The sequence below is a fragment of the Dunckerocampus dactyliophorus genome, chromosome 1, assembly GCF_027744805.1.
Source record: "Dunckerocampus dactyliophorus isolate RoL2022-P2 chromosome 1, RoL_Ddac_1.1, whole genome shotgun sequence".
Classification (NCBI taxonomy): domain Eukaryota; kingdom Metazoa; phylum Chordata; class Actinopteri; order Syngnathiformes; family Syngnathidae; genus Dunckerocampus; species Dunckerocampus dactyliophorus.
The window spans coordinates 17,925,331-17,949,147 of record NC_072819.1 but is presented as its reverse complement, the minus strand read 5'-3'; the positions used below and the strand labels follow the sequence as shown (position 1 = coordinate 17,949,147).

Below are 23,817 nucleotides of genomic sequence, written 5' to 3'. Positions count from 1 at the left end.
TTTGTTCTTGTGAAAACATGGCCTTAATGTATTCCTGTACACATCATTTCACACTTACTATGAGCAGCAATTAACTTATTTTTACACTTGTATGACAGATAAGAATGTTGAAAAGCACAGTGCATTCAGGCGGAAGGATAAACAACTCGCCTTCTGCAATATGCATGTCATGTATCAAAGGGAGTCAAATATAAGACTTTTTAAGACCATGATGAATAAAATTTTAAACATTTCACATTCATACCGTCAAAAAGAGTACAGGAAAATTGAAGGCCCAAGATTACTTATAAAATATATGAATGTATTCATGGGTCTTTCACAGTGAAATACAAAATGCTTAACATATCTAAATCATCTCAAACATCTTCTACAATTAACTTGGCTTTGCTGTGGGCTTTTGTTAAGTTTTCTCGCTGCCATGCTCCTCTGCACACCGCAGCACATGCACAGCACAGAAGCTGGTTGTGCTCAATTCTGACCGGGTTGCACAGACACTTTAGTTCCGTTTTGTAGTTATATTATAGCGTCCTCAAAAATGTTTAACATTTGAAAGCGAGACTTATGTGTATGCATTTGTTTTAAATAAAAGTAATATGAATACTTTTTAAAAAAACTTTCAAAATCATATTTACAATATTTTATGACATGTTAAAGGCATTCAATTCAAATGATTGAATTTTTGATTTTTTACAACCCCACGGATACCCTGAAAGAGCACAATGCTTTGCTTACAATACGTATCTGCTGATGCGTGTCTGTCATGCATCCATGGATGAGTGCCAAATCCCAATTTTTACTTTTATTATCCTCTGTTTAATTTACATTTACACTTACATGACAAATGTTAAAATGTTACTTAAAATCACAGTTAATAAATATGAATAAACATCTATTCTATATGAATAATGTAAAGTGAACAATGTCCATAACTGAAAAAACAATAAACAGTTTGACCCTATACCAGACAATTTCTCCACCCATTACTTTAATTGAATGCATTTGTTAGCACTATTATAAGTTACTATGACACAGACCTGCGCCAAAGACAAACAACTCATTTGGACCAGCACCAAACTGCAATATATCCAATGCAATATGGCTGATTTTTCATTATTATTATTTTGTCCCTGAGCATTCGTGCGTTATTCACAGAAACTAAAAAAACGACAGAAAATGCCATGCAAGGTTATGAAAAAGAGTAAAAATCCTGCTCACTAACAAATACAACAGCAATTTAAACTTTAAAGTACCATATGGAGATGTAAATGACAACTACATTATGAAATAAGTACTATAGTACTTTTATTTGGTCATGTACAATTGTCATTTACATATGCATGTATTGTATTTATTTCATAATGTACAGCTGCATATTTAGTAGAGCTGTAACCGTCCGTCGTCATCACAGCTCGGTACGCTCCTCTGTATTAAAGCCACTCTTTGGTTCATTTTCGGTACAGTGAGGGAACAAAATGCAAAACATAAACTGCTTAACTTTTGTGATGATTTTTAAAATGAATCAAGAAAATGCAATTGCAACCTGCTGGCAGGTAACTCTCCGATAAATAAAATTCTCAAATAAATATATAGTACAAAGTGTAGTACACTTTCAGTCACACTACCCGGGCTCGTGGAGATGCATCACAACGCCAAATGTATGTTTATGTCGGATCCGAATATGAACATTTGTATTCGTTACACAACTAATATTTAGTATTTACTTTGTGACGTGCAGTCACTTGTCATGTAAACGCCATTCTGATCATTCTGATGTACAGTTGCCATTCACACTTGCATATATAGTCTTTATTATGTGTGTACAGTTACGCACACTGCTGCAGAGCCTGATGTGTGTGTATGTGTACAGAAATATTCTAGATTTGTAATTTTTTGAATTCTAACTCATGCTTCTATGTTCTTGTGTGCTGCTGCTGTCTACTTTTTTGCCGAGGAACTTGAATTCCCTCCCATTGCAGGACCAATAAAGGCTATATTGTATATTCTCTATTATATGCTATAAGAAAAAGACTTGTAAGAAGAAATTAGGCTTTACGCCACATCCAATCTTGTATAGACAGCATTGTCTCATGCTAAGAGTCAATCCTGCTGCACTCGTGTCCATGGAAATATGCCGCTTTGTCTATCCTAGCCAATGACAGCAACACTTCTTTTCTTCACACGCCTAAATCACAAATGCACGCTAATCCAATGCTCTTCTTGGGGGTCTTCATTTTGTACCAGGCACACACACACGTGGAATGTAAAGGGAAGCAGCAGTTGTCTCACATACATACCAAAACAATAACACCAAGTATAAAAAAACATTACAGGGCCCAGTGTGAGCTGGAAAGTGTGCAATCTGCAATGCGAAATATCACACGGGCTGTCTCCTTTGCAGAGTGCACTGAAGGCGCTTTAGAGGGTGGGAAACAAAGAGAGGGGAGGTTCTGCATGATGATGTACAGACCATGTGCTCCATAGTAGCAGCATGCATTATACGTATAGCCAAGCATGTATGTGTGCGTGCATTAGTGCAATTGTATCTTACCTGATGTGGCATATCAACGTTCACTTTGTGCCGTAGTATCAGAAGGAGGAGGACGGGTGGGGGAAGGCAAAAATGTTGCAGACAAGGTGGGCAAATTCTCCGAGGCAGGCTTAAGAAATCCTCCCCGCTGAAAAACTTTTTCTCGGTATAAACTGTCAACAAGAGGGAGGGGAAAAAAGGGGGAGTGAATTAGGCAGAGTAACGGTCAATCAAGGGGGAGGAGAAAGAAGGAAGCTTGGTAGTAGATTCTGGAATATATGCAAACACGTCATTTAGTCAATGTAACCGATTAAAAAAAGAAACTCACTGAAGCCACGATGAAAAGAATAGTATTTTGGGGTGGGGGTTGGGGGGCAAACTAGGCAAACAAGTTGCACATGACGCAACACTTCACCTTTAACATAATAACAATCACGCAACGTGGCGGTCCAAAACCGTCCGTCCCAGCCGAATTTAAAAGTACGTCTTCGGCGTTCAGGAGAAGTGGTGATAAATGTCGCATTATGGGAGTTAAAGAGGCGAAAACAAGCGGTGCTGACTAAAAGTTGCGCTTTTCTCAACCGAGTTTGACGCGCGTGTGCGTGCCTGCGTGCGCGCTTGTGTGTGTGAGCCGAACTAACTAGCCATTACAAGGGAGCTAGCAAGCGACAATGTCACACACGTAATCATCTCCGGTGGGCAGCCAAACGGACACCTTTTCAGGGACATGTGTGCGTGAATTACCGCGTTGCATAGTTTGTTAGTAAACAAAATTAAAAGAACAATAACACATAGCTAGCATACTTTTCTTTTGCTAAAGCTACTTCTCAACAGAATCGAAAGGAGATGGAGAAATACGTCAACCTACAGAGTCAAAAACACCCAGCTGCAAACGACACATAAACGAGTAAAACAACTTACATTTGTCCATAAGAAAAATAACATTAATCCAGTCTTCTTGCACGTATGAATGTAAATGGACAAGCACTTCTCTCCCTTAAAAAAAATGCCCCGCCCCCCTCTGTTGAGCCACAAGACATATCTATACATATCTATAATCCCTTGGCGTCCAATCACTGCTCGCCACTCTGGCGCTATCGCTTTTCCCATTGGTCGAGGGACTGTTCAATCAAGATTGTGTCGCCAGCTGTCTACCCTACCATATAGGGGTGTGTCGTGACGTCACAGGCAGCCAGGATCCGGGGAGACAGTCTAAGACACAAAAAAGGCATAATATTAATAATAAAAAAATGAACACACATAATTTAACACGAGCAATGCACACATTATATTGCTAGCATTGTTATTCATTTAAATTGCATATCAAATATGCGTGAACTTGAGTTTATTTTTGAATGTTAAATGTGTTTGAAACTGTGCATAGCAGAAAATAAATTATTTAAGATTTACCTATACATAATATATGAAACTTCCAGCATCCCCTCTCTCTGTTGGCAACAACTGGTAACTGATAGTAGCCCATAGCCTATATAGATACTGTAGAATAAACATACATCCAAAATGTATACATGTACAGTACATACTTATTATTAGGCTAATAAGTTGGAGTCCTAATACACTATACTGTATGACAAACCCCCAAGGTTTTATTATTGGTACTATGTAATGAGAACACATATTCTTCATTTTTTTTTACATTTTGGATTTTTTAAAATTATTTTAGAACCCTACCTCAAGTATTATCATAGTTCTTGCTCAGACATACAGTAGTTTTTTTGTTGTTCTGTAAGAACAGCTCTGCCACAAAATGAGAGGACGAAGTCGACCTTTTTTCCACCAATTTTCCATCATCTGAGCTGTAACAGAGGCAAGACGGCACATGTGCGTAAGGGAATTCCACAAAGCTCTGTATCTTGTGTTGTCCCATTTGCAAATTTTTGGTCAAACATTTTTTTTAATCATTTTTCTTCTTCTAATTGTTTTTCAGCAGAAAAGACATCTCATTCACCCTAAGTCAGTAATGCCGGTAATTTGTAAATATGTGATAATACAGGTATAATGTCCAGCATACATGTACCAGCCCAGAATTTTTACTGTCTTCACTGATGTTTTTTCGCCAAGTGTTGGGATGTTACACTTTGTTCATCAGTCCTTGAACGCACCATAGTTATGCGAAAGTGAAACTTACATCTAACTTTCTCAGACGATGCCACAGTTGAAGAAAAACCTTTGTTCATCAATCATCTGACAGTATCATTCATTGGTGGATTAGTGGTGAGTACCTGTTAGGGGTGTCACGAGACACTCAGTTCACGTGACAAGACAAGATTGAGTCTGCAATGACGAGACGAGATGAGATTTTAGCATTACCTTTAAGTACAATGAAAAAATGTGAAAAGTGCGTGACAATATATCGCAATCTACTAATTTAATTTCTACTACATTACACTCTTCTGCACTCTGTGTGTATGCTACCGACCCCACCTCCACACATCAAGACAAAGCGACTGTATGACTGACAAAATGGCATCTATAAAAAAATAGACATTTTTCTCAATTACTTGTGTTTTTTTCACCATAAAGGAACTGTATGCAACTCGCTCCAAATTTTTTTTAAACAAAAAATATAAGAACACCACCACCGACTAGCCTATTTTAAGTGTTACGTGTTTGGCTTCTTCCTTTCTCCTTCTTGCCCACTCCATTTGAAACACCTTCTTAAGTTTAGAACAAATAAATTGGAGGGTAACTTGTTTGCTCGCCAGCTTGCTATATGCAGCAAGTGGCGGCCATCTTTTATGTAGCCTGCATATTGGTGTTGCGCAATGTGGTGTAAATAAAGAATAATAGCGGTGTAAAGGTGACTATAGCAGTGTTATTTCATGTTTACAAGGCCCTCGTTTTGGTAAAAGCCAGTGGTGCTCCAATCGATCGGCCACCGATTAGTATCGGCCGATTTCCGTGAAAAATCATGTGATTGGCATATGCCGATAAATGCCTTTCAACGCCGATCACAAAAGCCGATCACCTGTGGCTAGCACTATTGCAGCTCACAACGATCCTTTCGTGCGGTGTAGTGTCTTGCCCTAACTCCCGCTTTCCTTCAAAATAATAACAATCATGTCTACCGTATGGAACTTAAGTGCCATCACATGCCACGAAACAATTTTGAGGGGGTAGCACATTAAAAAGCTTTAATACCGCATTTGAAGAACAAACAATTGACGGAGTACGGTGAGTTTTCGTGGCTCACGGCGTGATCATCAGTCAAACGGCAGCTAACGCAGCCATGTGGCTAACACTCGCGCGTATGTGTGTGGCAGTCATAAGGCTAAGCTAATAACCCGAAAAATTATTGATTTTATCGGACAAGATGACACAGTAGTGGATGACACCGGGTTCGCAGAATGCTCTCTCACTTACCTGGAAGTTCCACCAATGTACTCTCACGTCCAAAGTCTCCTTAAAGAAGGCGTGTCATCCTCTGGAAGTTTCACCAGTGATATATGTTCTCTTCAAAAAGTAAGTCAAATATGTTTTTGTCTAAATGAAGGTGATTTTATGGCTCCTTTTATCATATCATATAACCAGTATCTGGGGAATACAACCAGGAATTCTAGGTCCATGAAAAAAATCATGAAGAAGACAGAATGCCTGCACCAGCCCATCAAGCTGCTCCACCCTCCTCCTGAGCCTGAAGCAATCACAATTGACCAGGAGCCGCTAGTTCAAGCCGCCGACTTCACATACCTTGGAAGCACAGCCTCAAACACTTCTAAAATAGACAAGGAGCTACGAAACAGACCGAGCAAGGCAAGTGTCACTTTTGACAAACTTCAATGGCGCTTGTGGAAAAATAAGCGTGTCTCCATCAGGGTGAAGTGCAAAGTATACAGGGAAGTGGCCTCCTCTATGGCGCTGAAGCAAGGACCATATACAGGACACAGGTTAAAGCTACATGCCTATATGATGAGACAACTGAGAGAAATCATGAATATCAAGTGGTTTGACGATCACAAATGAGGAAATTCTGCGTTGTGCAAGCCTGCCAGGCATGGCTGACATCCTAATCCAGAAAAACCTCAGATGGCTCGGCAACTGCTCTACTCTCAGCTCTGTGAGGGAATTAGAAACAAAGCAAAACCGCGTTTAAGATTCAAAGATGTGGCAAAAGGATACATGAAATGGAAAGACATTGACCTGAATACCTGCCAGTCAACAGCTGAGAACAGAGCTCTGTGTAGAACTGCCATCAAATAGATGCTGAATTCATAGAACAGTCTTAGTCAAATCGACTGCAAGAGCCAGGGTGCAGCCAGGAATTCTGGGTCCCATGAAAAAAAACACATTGGCCCCCCACTCCCTTATTAATTAATTACTAATTTTATTAGTAATTACCTATTTTTGGGTCCTCCTGGAAGTCAAGGGACCTTAACTGTCCTGACTTTTCGATTTCAGTCGGCAGCATAAAACCCTGATCTGAGCATCCCAAGTATTTAGGAAGCAATAAAGAGATGTTCTATGCTATAACTGCTAAAATAATCAGTTTATTAATATTGAACCCTACTTCACAGAAATCACGGAGGGGACTGCCACTATCACGGTCAGGTCGAGAACCAATTTACAGCAATAATCGAGGGACGACTGTACGAATTAAACTGCATTAAAATTGTCGTAATTAACTGGCATTCATGGCTGTCCCTTACAGCTGTTGGTATTCACGTACATGTCTGTGGCATATACACACACACAAACACACATGCACGCACACACACAAGAGCAGTCTCACAGAAGCGATCAACAATTTGCATTCATTTTGTGGTTATGATAGGCTATTCTTTCCATGATAGTTAACATTAGTAGCTAAACTTGACCATTATGTTGTCATTAGCTGACAACAAACATAACTAGCACATGTGCATGTGTCGGCGTCTTGATAACAGTAAGAGGTGGTACTCATGAACATATTTGTGTGTTTAGATGGGTATGATAGCCCGACCATTTTCACACAGCTTTGAGGCCAGTTATCAAAACTTTGAATTTGATATAGTTGCACACACATCCTCACATCCTGGAACAGAGGTGAGACGACACCTGTGCTTAGGGCAGTCCCGCAAAGCTGAGACATGGGAGTGAAGATTACTTCTCCCATCCTGTTGTGTTGAAGGCAATTGTCTCCAAATATAATGTAAAAGGCACTGGAAAAAACATGCATATATATTGTCTCTGCTAGCCGCACGGCCCTGTCACACCGCACACAGTCAGCAGATCGGGAAGATCTGGGTTCGAATCTCTGCTGGGCATCTCTGTGTGGAGTTTGCATGTTCTCCCCGTGCGTGCGTGGGTTTTCTCCGGGTACTCCGGTTTCCTCCCACATTCCAAAAACATGCATGTTAGCTTAATTGGCGACTCTAAATTGTCCATAGGTATGAATGTGAGTGTGAATGGTTGTTTGTCTATATGTGCCCTGCGATTGGCTGTCGACCAGTCCGGGGTGTACACCGCCTCTCGCCTGAAGTTAGCTGGGATAGGCTCCAGCATACCCCCATGACCTAATTAGGATAAGCGGCATAGAAAATAGATGGATGGATGGCATAGAAAATGGATGGATGGATAGTCTTGTGACACGTTTTCAGCATGTAGCATTCAACATTAAGCAACCTGTAAGGATCTACGGAACGTACTATACACTTAAACTGAAGGGCGCTAATGGTTTTAACATATACATTATACGGTGATCCCCTCAAGTGTTAGGTTGCGTGATTTGTCTGTGTGCTTGTGTGTGCCTGTGTGTGCATGCGTTGGAATCTAGGCCATCCCTTGTGGCTTTGTGTCTGAGAGCCGGATCAGTCTATATGAGGGGGGGCAGCCAGGCATATGGGCGTGTTTATATGGGGAGCATGCGCAAACACACACACACACACGCACGCACACAGAGGACGACATCCTTCTCATCCTGCAGTGTAAATAAACTCCGATAGAATAGGGAACCCCCCTCTTCAAAGTAAGCACAAACAAGCTTCTCTGTGAATTTGGAATCCCTCCATCTCACTTCAATAGCCCCACACTAGCTAACAACCCTGCAAACAAACACACACATACACACACAGCACTCTCTCCTTGAGTCGTGGAAACAGCTGGAAAAGCAAACAGTCCAAAGCATGCAGGCCTCTTGATGGCCTGCCTGCTCTCACACATGACTGGACCATTACTTGGATGAATGCAGTCCTTACACTAATTCCTTAGCTACAATCAAAATGCGAGAGGGGAGTGGCGGGTGCAAAAACTTTCCCCAGAGCTAAGGCCCACACACAAGGATATCACACAGCCACTTTGATTCTCTTCGCTGATGTCTCATCTTTCTCAGCACTCATCAACTTCCACTCTCAACAAACCGATTGAGAATTCACCTCATTTTGTCTAATTTTGTCCAAGCTGTGGAAAAGTAGAGCAGGAGGTCAGTAAGTCACATAATGCTGCACAGCGCAACACGTGTTTGGCTTAGTTTAACCTCTTTCCCACTGCCTGGATTCTTTTTTCCACCTTTACTGTTCAGTGTAAACAGCACCTCCACAGAATGGGGGGGAAATGTGGGGATGTGGAGGCTGAGTCGACTCGGCAGTTTTCCACCTTCTGCGGTAATATCAGCGCTGTAACAGAAGCAGCACAATGTCTGTGTGTCGGGTATTCTGCAAGGTTGTTGTGCTGAAAGAAACTGTCACAGTCCGACGAGTATTTCGTATGTCACCACAGACACTGCGCTGACATCATCCCACATCCAGTTATATGATTGCAGGATTGACACCTGCGAATAAATTCCAAATCTTCTATTGACAGGGTGATCAACCATAACTCTCTTTTCTCTTTTTTTATTATTTTTTTTAATTTTTTGGATTATTTAGCTTCCAGTGGTCGTAAACCATGGCGACTGAAGCGACATCCACATACAGTATGTATTACATAGACCTATCACGTCAAAAGATCCATTAGCACTTCGGTGGAGAATTGCTAATAACACTCAACTCCAACGCAGAACTTTGAAAGGCTCGTGACGGCATCAGTGAGTGCACAGAAGCATAAACCAGCTGGAGCCACATCAGAAAGAGGCGCGGGTTGCAGACCCCCGATATAGGTGTTCATATTTGCAAACTCCTTCAGTCAGACGCTCCTCAAATTGTTCCATTGTTTCATTTATGGTAGCCTTTTTATGGTAGACTTTTGGCACTGCTGTACAAGGAAAAGACAGCTCTGCAGTCCGTGTCACCGTTGATGCGAAGTTAGAATACTTTGGAGGCGTATGTCAAGCTTCGCCAGAGGATTTGAGGCTTTGACCAGAGTCTGCCAACGTAACTTATATTAGCGCCGCTGCGCTGGAGTATAATTGAGGCTAAATGTTTTGCTTAGGTTAGCCACCCTTTTTTATCTTGAGTCCTATTCGCACTGTCAGTAAAACCCAACTTTTTTTTTGTTTTTTTTCATGTTGTTACATTACGACATGGACACAGAATGCGGGGATGAAGTCGAGTCAGAAATTTTCCTCCTTCCAAGGTAGTATCAGTGCTGTAACAGAAGAGGGATGGCATCTGTGTGGAAGGCTATTCCGCTACAACAAGAAATGTTGGCTGTTCTTTTACAGCTAAAATTTTGCGACTAAAGTTCTGCATGGGTAAGCCTTATTTTGAGCCCCTGTACACCTTACATGTGTGTCACTTTTTGTATGAACGCCTACCACACAGAACGGGGGAACAAAGTCAACTCGGCAGTTGTCAATCTGAATACCGCTGGTGCCTTTTACACAGACACCAGCAAATAAATGTTGGATCTTCTGTTCCGATGCACTCAATGTGTGTGATTTCTGTGTGAAAGATGTTAAAGATTATTATGCTGGTTAATCAACAGCCAATCAATTTGGTTTATTGTGTTACGTGTGGGTAGGCGCTGGACCTCAAATGCAGAGGCAGGAGGCAGGTGTGCAGGTGATCAAGTCTTTTAATAATGTCTTTTAAATGGAACAAAAGGCGATGGTGCACGAGAAAAAGGCAGAACACAAAAGCACCATGAAGACCTGACTTGGAGGAGGCCTGGGGTTTCCTTCTGGAGAACCAGGAGCACTGGGCGCACACTCTGGGAGACGCCAGGAATAGTTTAGTCCACAGGAGGGAAGGAATAGTTCCACTAAACTGCAGAGAGCAGGTGTACAGGGTAAAAGCCAGAACAGAGCTGTCCGTAATTGCGGCACAAACCATCAAGAATAATCCAGCGTCTCCCAGGTGCAATCCCTCATCTTAAATGAGGTTGACGATCATCAGGGGCAGGTGCGCCCAGTAGTCCTGCCTCCAGCCGGAGAAAGGGCTCCTGCAACAAAGGACACACCCAGGAGAAGGCAGGAAAGTGCAGAGGGCACGGACAAGGGCAAACTGTGACATATTGTTTTTTCCCTTAACATTTGTATACACTTTTATGACAGTTACTTATGTTGATATATCACTTGAAAAGGATGCGTTCTATTGTTGTATTTTATTATTCACAGAGATTACTTTCTTTTTACATTTGTGAGGCAATTAATAATATTTAAATTACTATTATTACTAAAAAAAAATGACACTTTTACTAATTGTGTATTTGATATCAACAGTAACCAACTAGTTTTTACACACGAATACTTGTGTGTACAGTTAACAAAGGGTTAAATGGTGGTGACAGTTGAGCCCTGGAATGGATGAATCCGATTCCCATTATTTCCAACGGGAACATTTGAGTTAAAATCCAAACAAACAAATTTGAAGTCCACCAGCATACTGGTTTGTGTTCAACAGTGGTTACATAATAAGCACAAGGAAGAGACAACAAAAACAGTAACAGAGTGTCCAACGTGTCTAATGTTCATTCCATCAGTCAGACGCTGGTATGCAGCTGTCGTCTACAAGTTCACTTCAACAACATCGCAACGTTTTCTTTTAAGTATTTTACAGCAGACATCACCTGTTGGACTTCTTCACTTACTGTACATGGAGGGCCTTCTACATCCTAGAACATCTGACACCAACAATTTTTCAAAAAAGGGCAAAAGTGTGACCACCAAGATCCCACTGATGCTGCAGTCCACTGTAAGCACAAAAATAACACACATGATTTGACAAATCTCAGCACAATCTTGTTTTGCATTCTTCTAAACAGCATTACGAAGCCGCTCCCATATCATTAGCATGCTGTGATTGCTAGTGAGAATTATTACATTGTGCTGACATTCATGTGGCATTTCTTTGATTTTCTCCTTCTAGTTTATTCTTTTAGTTAAATGTCACGCCGTTTTGCTGACGTTATTTTTGTCTCAGGAGATATAAAGCAAGTTCTACAGCCTAAGTGGTATATTTCCTGCCATCTTAATGTGTTAAAAATGCAGTTTTTAAATGAAACTTTTTATTATTAAGGGAGAAAAAACAAATCCAAACCTACATGGCTCTGTGTGAAAAAGTGATTGCCCCCTAAACCTAATAACTGTTTGGGCCACCCTTAGCAGCAACATCGTAATATCGTAATGCGTAAAATCTGATACCGATACTTTGCGCCAATTCACCTAATGTGTCTGGTAAACTTAAAAAGTTGCGTATTTCACATCAAAACATGAAAAATACAAGACAAATAATAAATTTACTGATTAAATTGATTATTGATTTAAAAATAGTGTAATAATTAAATGAAGTTCATGTGTTTATTTATTCATTTTAAACCCTGAAGTATGTAGAGGTGGCCGGGTGATTTACAATATAGCCAAGCTAACATACAACAGTAAAAACAGACAACAAAATCATGTAAAATATGTGAAAATGGTATTTTAAACAATAAACAAGAAAATAAGTAAAACAATAAATCTATTAAAATAAAGGATTAATTATTAAGAACTACTATAAGAATGAAAACATTCACAATTCACACAGTTCCGTTTATGATCCGCTATCGTTTTCAGACAAACCTTACCTCAAATGACTGAAGGATCAAAAGTACTTTGATTTGAAGAATCGATTTCAGAGCCTGAACAGCTGGTATCAGGAGTACCGATATTTCAGTATCGATCAGACACTGCAGAAAAAGGGGCATATCCGACTATATAATACTATATGTGTATTTGGGTTGAGATTTTGTGGTCGTCGCACATGTGCACGTCCTCATACAAGAGTGGTCTTCAGTGTTTAGACGGGTGTGACATCATCCTTTAAAAAAAAAAACACCCATTTTCCATTTCAATAGGACGTAGTCACGCATGCGCGTCCTCAGTTGTCCCAGTTGAGTGTTTTTCAGAGACTGGACCGGTATGATACCGCCATTATTTTTTAAAAGCTGCCACTTTGAGACCCGATTTCAAATGTCTGCGTGTTTCGTCTGCCGTGTATTAAACCACTATTGTTTTGTTTCGTATTGTTTTCAGCGTATTGGCAGGTTTGATGATGCAATTGCTTTCAAAAACGTACATTTTGAGGACGGTTTTTAAAAAGTTTGTGTTCTCCATCTGCTCTGTGTTCCACAAATTTTGTTGTGTTTTTATCATTATTTCATTCCAAAGAACGGCCCATTGAAACTTCATAAAGATTATTATTATTATTATTAAAGCATATTAATATATAAGTATATATATATAATATGTATTATTTAAGGCATAATAAAACATACCTCTCTGAACTTGTATCTTTGGTTGTACATACTGTATTATATTGTAGTATAACAATTTTCTTTTGAGTTCCTCATTGCCAGGCCGAGTGTCCTGTTTTTTGGAATATGGTCACACTACATATGCGCATCTCCTCCATTATCGCAGACAAACATTTTTCAGTGTTTAGATGGTTTTGACATCACAATCATCTTCAAAATCTTCTACTTTGGGACCCATTTTCAAAAAGCTGCATTTTCCATGTGCCCTGAGTTCCACCATTATTGTTTTGAATGTTAGGAATGAGCATTTTTCAGTGTTTATATGGGTACGATACCATGATTGTTCTTAAAAGGTACCAAAGTATGGATTTTCCTTTTTGAATATGTGTTAGAGCATGATTGTCTTGAATGTGACGCATGACCTCCGTTTTTTATGAGGGGTATGATAACCCAAAGTCGTCTGCCTGCGCTGTGTTCCACCAAAGTTATTTTCGGTGTGACGTACTTGCGCGTGTTTTTTTTTCTTTTGTCTTTTGTCATGCAGATACGTTTTTTAGAGTTTATTCTAAACAGTTCCTTTTCAGACCAGTTTTCAAGCTCATAGCTCCCATGCAGACATTTTGTTGGGCTTCGGATGAAATGGCAACATGTCGCTACGTACACTACAGGCAACGTCCTACAGGAAAAAACCTGTAAAGGATCCATTACTGCTGAGTGGAGGCAGCATTGACAGAGAGGAAGCCAGACAAGACAGACGGGTGAGTGAGAGGCTTGCAGACATGTGACAATGTGGTGCGGCGTCATCATTGGACAACTGATCAATGTCAAGTTGTTGCACAACAGCACCCCCATCCCCTCCTTTTGTATTCTTTTCCTGTTCCATTCTTTCTAGTGGACGTTTCCTTGGCTGGGCGTCTCGTGGCCAGAATGAAATTGACAATGGTGCTTTCCTTTATCCCTGTCGCTGCTTGTTTACGCTGCAGGCTAACCACCACCGCCCCCTGCCTCATCCCACTAAACCCCCCCCTTCTCCCTCATGTTGCTTTTGACCTTTGACCCAGTGGGCTTGTCCCAAGCTGAGCATCACTTCTGATAAATTCACACACTCAAGAGTATGACGGAGTATTAGGGCCACGTTGAAAAAAATAAAATCGGAGATTTATAATGGTAAATTTACGAGTATAAAGTAGTAAATTTAGGAGAAAAAAAATTCATTTCCGAGAATAAATTCATAAATTCCTGAGAATAAAGTCGTAATATTACATGTAATTGTGTCATACGTGTCAGAGGGAAAATAGAGCATAACTCTTATTTGTAACGTGGCAGCAAAACAGAGCAGTTGAGCACAAACAGGTTAGCATGTGTAGCCCTTCTCACCTCTGCCAATGGCCAAAGGTCACATAAGTGCACCCTTTTCATAGCTGTCTCAGGTAGTACTAGGGCCACATCGAGAAAAAAAAGAATCTGAGATTTCAAGAATAAAGTCGTAAATTTACAAGAAAAAACGTATTTACAAGCATTGCCTGAGACAGCTATGAAAAGGAGGGATTTATGTGACCTTTGGCCTTGGGCATGTGGACCAGGCGGGGTAAGGAAGGTGGAAGTGAGAGGGCTAGACACGCTGATGTGTTTGTACTCAACTGCTCATTTTTGCTGCCACGTTATAAATAAAAGCTTGCGTGAAGCAAGAGGAACGTTTCCTTCCTTCCTGAAGAGTTATGCTCTATTTTCCCTCTGACACGTATGACACAATTACATGTAATATTACGACTTTATTCTCAGAAATTTATGAATTTATTCTCAGAAATGAATTTTTTTTCTTCTTAATTTACTACTTTATACTTGTAAATTTACCACTATAAATCTCCGATTTTATTTTATTTTTTCAACGTGGCCCTAATACTCCTATTTTCCCTCTGACACGTGTGACACGTCATTACGGCTTTACTCTCTTAAATTTACAACTTCATTCTCGTCATGTTATGACTTCTTTTCCCGTAAATTTATGACTTTATTTTTGTAAATTTACGACTCCTAAATTTGCGTAGATGTGCGACTTTATTCTCAAAATCCCTCTTTTTTTTTTTCCAATGTGACCCTAATATTCTGTCAGACAAGAGGCCCAACAACAACATCGTTATTCCGCCCCTCTCTAAAGACATTTACGCCGACATGATAGCTGACAGGAGTGATCAAGAGATGCTCAAGTCAGGAGATGACATCCTTCAGCACGAGGAGCGAGTCATCATGTAAACTTGATGTAGAAAAAAATTAAGTTTGTCCTTTTTATAATGCAGACACGTTTTGCTGAGTGTTTCTCTTCCACAGTGTCCACTATTTGTTTTTAATTTTTTTTTTTTAAAGGAATTTTGGTCTTCTTTTGATTCAGGCTCACTGAAGGATGAAATTATACATTTCAAGTGACTTTCCTCCCATTGACGTTTTCCTGTTGTTCTACAAAATACCACTCAAACCACATTTTGCAACCAACAGCACACTGGATGCAGGTCACTGACCTGTTTTTTTTACTAAGGTGTTTTTGAAATGTGGTTTGCATAAATACACATAGGCCTACCCAAAACGGATTTGGTTTTATGTATCGTTATTTATAGCACTGGTTCTAGTGTTGTACGAATCAAAAGATCCCCACCCATATATTAGTATTTTTTATTTTTGTATTTTTCAGACTGTACACTGTAATTCTGCACTTGTCCAACGTAACAGACGCCATGCCATATATCACATACAACAACGTAACAACGTAAGGAGAACTATGCTAGCATCACTAGCATAGCTATGTGAGCAACAATGCTAACTCACATCAGCATTCCATACCAGAAAATGCTGGTTGAATTTCCAAACTGCACAACTTTTAAGTCATTATTTTCTAGAAAAGTTTGATTGCATTACAAATATACAACTTTTGAGGCATTTTTTCACATCATTTTGTACTTTTTTAGACGCATTCTTCCCGAAAATGTTGAAATTACATGACAATTGAGGCATATATTTTCCACACTGTACAACTTTTCAGGCACAGTTTCCAGAACAACATGGCCAAATTGCAAAATGTACACCTTTTGAGACGAATTTTCTGAAATCTTGTACAGTATATAGGTTTATATAGGTTATGATAGGTTCCCAAAATAGCCCGCAATAAGTGAAATCCGTGAAGTAGACAACTTCTTTTTTTTTTAAGCCTGTAAAACCCCTCACCATACACTTTATACACTTTTCTTAGACAGGCAGTAAAATTTTCCTCACCTTTTTTTTCAAAAAAGTTCAACCATGCCTTTTTATCCTGGTGCTGGTCCGCTGTACTGTAGCATTTTTGTATCCTTGTTGAAACATATTGCTGCAGTACTCTTCCTGTTACAGTCCTCCTCCTTCGAACCGAAGATTCATGTACAAGGTAGCAAGCAAGCAAGCTAGCGATTACACAGGACCATGGGGATTGGTTGACAATGGTCTAAAGCCAATCAGGACGCAGAAAACAATGGGCGGTGCAGACGGACGAGACAGTCAAGAGACACTCAACTTCCCACAATGCAATTCTTCTTAAAGGGCCAGGCTTGGCCTGTAACAGTGTTCATATGCTGTAATAAAAAAAGGAGCACAAAAAAAGTTCAGCGAAACAGCAAATCTGCGAAAGGTGAACCGCCATAGAGCGAGGGAACACTGTAGTCGAATTCCAAATTGTTCAATTTTTGAGCATATTTTGTATTTATTTATAGTCAGGTACACTCACATGTTTTGTTTTTTCTTTGGCTTTTTGTGGCCTTTTTCAGCATTAACAAATAACATTAAGAGTGGGGAAGGACACGAACATTAGCAACACTAGCATAGCTATGTGAGATGCAGTGTTAATATTACACTCACATTTTAACTGCAAAATCAGTTTAGCCTGAAAAACAAAATGATCAAACCTACAGCTCTCACGTCTGTAGTTGACTGTCGGATAGTTGGTAGAGCACCATATTATCTTTATTTTAAGATGTGTAGCGAAGCCTGCTTTTTAAAGAAGGTCTTCATCCGTCCTCCAAAAGTGAAATGACCAAGTAAGGGAGCAAATCAGTTTTTCTCAGGTTCAGTGCTCATAAGCAGGCTCTAGGGACACATATTACTGTTGTAACATCATTAACAAGTCATTTTGCATAATTGAGGACTATAAATGTCTAATCATATCAATAATAGGAATACATGCACTCAGTATCTACATACAGTATTTGCACACATGTATGCATGTGTGTGCACTGTGTCGTGTTGTTGCAGCTTTTCCAGCCAAGAGGTTGGAAGGCCAGTGTGTAATTTTCTATGTATAACTCTGGCTCCAAGGCACTATGGTCTGGGTCACCACTGTATTTTTTTTTCTTATGCAAACCAGATCCAAACACAAAAGTAGACAGGTCAAACAAAGCAGCAGAAATATCCAGAGGGCAACAAACTGTAAAGAAAAGACTCATATAAAAATACATACATACATACAGTATACAGTAGTGATGTCCCGATTCAATCTTCAGGATCGGGATCGGCTGCCAATCGCCTGTATTTTGAAGATGGGATAATATCGGCTTCCGCCACGAGATCGGGCGGATAACTCTGAGCCACACTCCAACATGGCAGGTGCAGTAATGCTCAAAGCTGGTTGCCACTCGACTCCCGCCACCTGCAAGAAAAAGAAAACGCAGCAACACCGCCATGCAGACATGTCCGCGGTGAAGTTAGTTTCACGTTGCACTTCGGATATTCGGCTCTGTAGCTACAGCGATAGTTCCACCTCACTGTGCCTGGACTGCTGTGTCATTGTGCGGGGAGCTTGCACGCAGTGGCGGAGCTACAGTACGTGGTAGCCAATGGTGGCCATGGCCTGATTGCCATAACTATGTGAGTAATGGTCTCACCTTGGCCACCCCAATAAAAAATTTCTGCCTGCGCTACTGCTCGCATAGGAAGTGCTGCTCTAACCGCTGGTTGTTTATACTAGGGAACGTCAAGAAATTACTATTGTGCTGAAGCGAGTTTGATAAAAAAGAATGTCATATATTGTAAATCACACCACAAATTGATCTATGACCATGTGAAATGATTAGTCCTACCTTAAACGTATGTTGCACGCACATTTTTTCCAATTTTATCTTTTATAGTATGGACTTTTTTTTATTGGATAGATCTTTATTGGAGTAGGGACCTGACTCAATGAGTTTTGTTACAAAAGCCAAACAATATTATTGGTCTGCTGTGTAAGAGACTCTTTGCAAGTTTTCGCAAGTGCTTGATCGGAGTTGTTGCTGCTAAGTGTGCCCCAACCAGTCATTAGGTTTAGGGGGCGATCATTTTTTCACACAGGGCCATGTAGGTTTTCGGCATTTGTGAATATAACTCCACAAAAAATGCTCAGAGCACTTGGAAAAAAAATACAGTACAACTTACCAACAGGTTCTACAAAATATCAAAGACGAATCCAAAAAATGTAGGATTACTATTTTGGCGTGACTCACAATATGGGGGGGGGACTATGGTGCTTGGCGGAGGTCTGCACTGTCCCTAGTGCTTCTCTAGTTGTACTTCATATTTACAAGTTTACAACAATGCTACATTTTACACAAGAATGAAAATACAGTTTGTGCATTTACAGAAGAAATGACTTATTTATTGAACATGAATTTCAAATAAATGTTAGCTATGACAGCATGGTGGTGTTGCCGTATTGTGTCCAACAGCAAAGATGTCTTGTGTCTGTCAATGGGACATCATCTGGACTGGTGCATGTTTCCACATAAAAGGCAACACAACAAACTTGCCCACCTCAAACAGATCCACTCGACCCAGTTTTCCCATGTGGGAAAAAAAAAAACTACATATGAAGATGTAGAGCCTTTGTCCCGACAGTCAACACTCACTGAGACGTTTGGTCGTCAAAGTAAATACAAACAGAGCAGTTCAACGTTGTGTGTTCACAGAAAGTGTAGTTTCCTCCATCATATAGGAATTGCTGCTCTTTAATACAGTTGAAAAGCCAGCATTTCCAGAAATGCTGCAAACGTTTTACAGACAAATTACAAATAATAATAATAAAAAAAATACAAATTGCCTGTGAGAAAATACATGCCACCAATGGCAATTCCACAACTTTACAGAGTGAAAGATGACATATTAAAGGAAATATGGCATTACTATTATACAGTAATAATATTATATATTATCATAACATTAGTGTTTTATGTATTTGGTGTTGACAATAATATAATTTAGTGTCAATTTGTGGGACAAGAAACATTTCAAAACCTACTTGCACTGTTTTGTGATTCAGTTAAATGTAAAAGTTTGTCCAGTCATATTTTTTTACATAAATTCAATTTATCAATAAATGTTAACATCTCGACTCGTCACGTTCTCGTGGACCCAATCTCGTGCATCGTCTCGTCCCATGAGTTGGGTGTCTCGTGACATCCCTAGTTAATAGTAAAAGTGAATTTGACTTCAGAGGTTCCACTCGAGCTTCTTGTTTGCCGTGTTGTTGTGACATCCCAAAGAGGTCTTACAACATCTGTGTAAGCTGTTATGCAATGAAAGCCAACTCTGATTTTAAATTTTTTAAAGAGTTAACTGTGCTGGTGTTGTGTTGTGCCTCCTCAGGCGAAGCAATAAGCTCCCTGACATTCCAAGGTTAAATCATTCATGGGGGTGTGGAGGGTGGGGGCGGGGTTACATGAAGAGACATCTGGGGGTAAAAAGCAATTAAGAGGAGGTATATAAGCCCCTATATGTAAACGTTTAATGCAGAATAATTTAGCTAACGTGTGATGAGACAATTTGGCTAGGATTTAGTCGTCTCCTTAACCTGCTTGGGGTGAATGTTTAACTCAAAGTGTGTCTGAATTTACACTTGTGCACATAACAGGCTTGAGAGGAGGGAAGGAGCGGCAGGGGGCAGAGACAATGTTGTCACTGACAAATTCAAAAGAGAAGAAGCACACACAGGAATTAACCTAATGTGAACTCTGCAGACTCACTACATCATTATTTGTAGTAGTATTTGATCTTGCCCAAACCGCACATTTAATTTTCCTCCAGTGGTGTGCACTTTGGTGGTTTCTTATTTATGGAATCATTCCCTTGTGTGCTTGCTCATCACTTCAGAATTCCATGATACTTATTTATGGCTCAATTAACAACTTTATATTTCAACCAACACGCTCTGGAAAAATGTGCCCCAAAACTTGGAGAATTTGAATTTAAAAGAAAAAAAAGCCTCAAACGTCATACTTTTTGGTGTTCAACCAACTTATTGTGTAAAAATATACCTCAATGGTAGTTGAAGTTGGAATTCAGCCAACATTTTTTTTAAATTGTTGGTTTAAATTGTAAAATTAAATTGTACAATTCAGGGAAAATCCATACATCCGTCTTCTACTGTATGCCACTTATCCTCACTAGGGTCGCGGGGGTATGCTGGAGCCTATCCCACCTGACTTCGGACTGGTCGTCAGCCAATCACAGGGCACATATAGACTAACAATCATTCACACTCACATTCATACCTATGGACAATTTAGAGTCGCCAATTAACCTAACATGCATGTTTTTGGAATGTGGGAGGAAACCGGAGTACCTGGAGAAAACCAACAGTGCACAGGGAGAGCATGCAAACTCCACATAGAGGTGCTCAACGGAAATTCGAAGGCAGATATTCCAGACCTCCTGACTGTGTGGCCAACATGCTAACCACTAGGCCACCGTGCAGCCAATTCGGCAAAAATATGCCTCAAATATTATACAATTTGGAATTCAAAGAAAACATTTTAGATAACAAATGATTCAAAAATCATACCATTTGGGATTCAACCAACAAAATATACTTCAAATGTTAAACAATTAGGAGTTGAAACAAAATTTTCAGGAAAGATCTGCCTCTTGTGTATCAGTGTGAATGAATGTTTGGTTGTGGTCAGACAGGCTATTAGTACAAATTGGCAAATACGGTCTTTGTTTATTTTTTTGCATGTTTGTCAGACTTACATGTTTCAGATGATCAAACGAATGTAAATATTAGTCAGTGACAACACAACTGAACACAAAATGCATTTTTTAAATGAAACTTTTAATGATTAAGGGAGAAAAAAAAAATCCAAACCTATATGACTCCAGCGAACCAGAGTGACAGCTATTTCACCATTTTTACACACAAATGGTGAAAACATGGAACAGTGGTGAACTTTCCAGGAGTGGATGCCAGCAAAAATTAACCCAAGAGCGCAGCAACGACTCATCCAAGAGGTCACAAAAGACCCCACAACAACATCCGAAGAACTGAAGGTCTCGGTTAAGGTCAGTGTTCATGACTCCACCATAAGAAAAACACTGGGCAAAAACGGCCTGCATGGCAGAGTTCCAAGACCAAAACCATTGCTGAACAAAACAGCATTAAGGCTTGTCTCACTTTTGCCAGCAAACATCTTGATGATCCCCAAAACCTTTGGGAAAATATTCTGTGGTCTGACGAGACAAAAGTTTAACTTTTTGGAAGGTGTGTGTCACGTGCGGCGTGTAGCCAGTAATAGGATCCGAAGATGCAAAGATGAGACTGTTTCTGTATAACAAAAATTTGTTATAATTTCCACACAAAAAATACAAAAGAGCCAAAAAACACGGAATTAGCAGATGGGAAAAATGAACCTAACAAAAAACACTGCTGAAAACCAAGTAGGAGAAAACTAACTAGAATAAAAAACACTGCTGAAAACCAAGCAGGAAACAAAGCAAAGTGTAAACCAAAAATCACTGTTGCAGATAGGCAAGCAGGGCAATACAAGTACTACAATAAGCAAGGGAGGGACGACCAGAGTACTAAGGAACAGGTAGGTAACAAGGCTAGGAGTGCAGGAATACGCGAGCATGAGGAGGCAATCTGGCAACAGGTAAGAGAAAAACCAGGGTCTAAATAGTCCAGGTGAGTAATTGCTTGCAAGTGTGTCATGAGCTCTTCACATGAGTCGGCAGTGTGCTGCAACAAAGAACAGGTAACAAACAGGCAACAAAGCAGCACCACAACTCATGACAGTGTGTGTCCCATTACATTTGGTGTAAAAGTAATGCCACTTTTCAGAAAAAGAACATCATACCAACAGTAAAATATGGTGGTGGTAGTGTGATGGTCTGGGGCTGTCTTGCTGCTTCAGGACCTGGAAGGCCTGCTGTCCAAAAAATCCTGAAGGAGAATGTCCGGCCATCTGTTTCGTGACCTCAAGCTGAAACCAACTTGGGTTCTGCAGCAGGACAATGATCCAAAACAGACCAGCAAGTCCACCTCTGAATGGCTGAAGAAAAACAAAATGAAGACTTTGGAGTGGCCTAGTCAAAGTCCTGACCTGAATCCTATTGAGATGCTGTGGCATGACCGTAAAAAGGCGCTTCATGCTGGAAAACCCTCCAATGTGGCAACAATTCAGCAAAGATGATTGGGCCAAAATTCCTCCACAGTGTTGTAAGAGGTTCATTGCAAGTTATCGCAAACGCTTGATTGCATTTGTTGCAAGTGTGGCCCAACCAGTTATTAGGATTAAGGGGCTTTTTCACACAGGGCCATGTCGGTTTGGATTTTTTTTCTGCCTTAATAATAAAACGTTTCATTTAAAAACTGCATTTTGCGTTCAGTTGTGTTGACATTGACTAATATTTAAATGTGTTTGATATATATATATATGCTGGGACAAAGTCTTAAAAATTTGAATACAACCAAACTATTCTGGAAAATATGCCAGAAAAATTACAATATTTGGAATTTGTCTGGCAAAACATGTCTGAAAAGTCATACAGTTTGGTCTTCAACTAATATTTCTTGATCTGAAAGAAGTTGTATCATAAATCAGGATAGGATGTCAGGAGTCTTTTTATTTTTACCCTTGCAAAATTATAAGACATCTGTGTCTCTCCACCATAATGAGATATTAGCTTCCTCTTCAGACTAAACCAAGGTTGCTGGCTTCCTGCACTTGGTCCTCCTGTCTTCCCACATTATCACAGTTTTGTCTTTCGCCGCTTTTGGTCCATTTGCACTTCCTGTCGTTGTAATGGCCGATTACATTTGCACACACAGAGTAACCTAAACCATACTAAGGAATGAATATATTGTGAGCGCAGATGTTATGAGGTTTGCTTTGCACATAGCACAGCATTAGTATTGCTAAACACAGCCCATTTCACATAGCACGCTATTAAGAATAAACACAGCCAACACCCTGAATTATACAGATTTTTTTTTTAATTGTTTTTTATTGGCGTGGGAAATACCTGTTTACACTCTGTTTCTCCACAAGGCAACAGGCTGTATCATATCCATAAAAGCCCATTTGATGAGAACAAGGTTAGTACTGAGTTCCAGCAAAGCAAAACCCAGCAAAAAAAAAAAATGCTCAAAAAGAAACAAAAAGTTAAATTTTTGCCAGACCGCAAAGCAGTGTCCAGATTGTGAAAAAAAACAAACATTCCTGTTTTGATGGCTATGTCTAATAACGACTATGGCCTCATGATGACAAATGAATGTTGTTGATAATTCAACACAAATGCATTATCACTTTAGCATCTGACTGCTTGTGAATCACAATGCTGTTTTTTTGCAGTTGAAATCCTTTTCTTTTGCTTCCATCAAACATTTTTTGTCCTTCCTTTTCTTGTCCGTTTAA

The 23,817-nt window shown here is 39.9% G+C and overlaps 1 protein-coding gene across 1 annotated transcript in view; it reads right to left on the bottom strand.

Annotated features, from left to right (window-relative positions):
* The window catches only part of LOC129178387 (vitamin D3 receptor A), an 83,521-nt gene extending 79,965 nt beyond the window's left edge, over window positions 1-3,556 (bottom strand). The window contains exons 1-2 of the mRNA XM_054770588.1: window positions 3,449-3,556; window positions 2,549-2,700 (exon numbers count right to left, since the gene is read on the bottom strand). The gene's annotated coding sequence lies outside the window, so the exon portion shown is untranslated. The remainder of the gene's footprint in view (window positions 1-2,548; window positions 2,701-3,448) is intronic.
* Window positions 3,557-23,817: the final 20,261 nt, after the last annotated feature.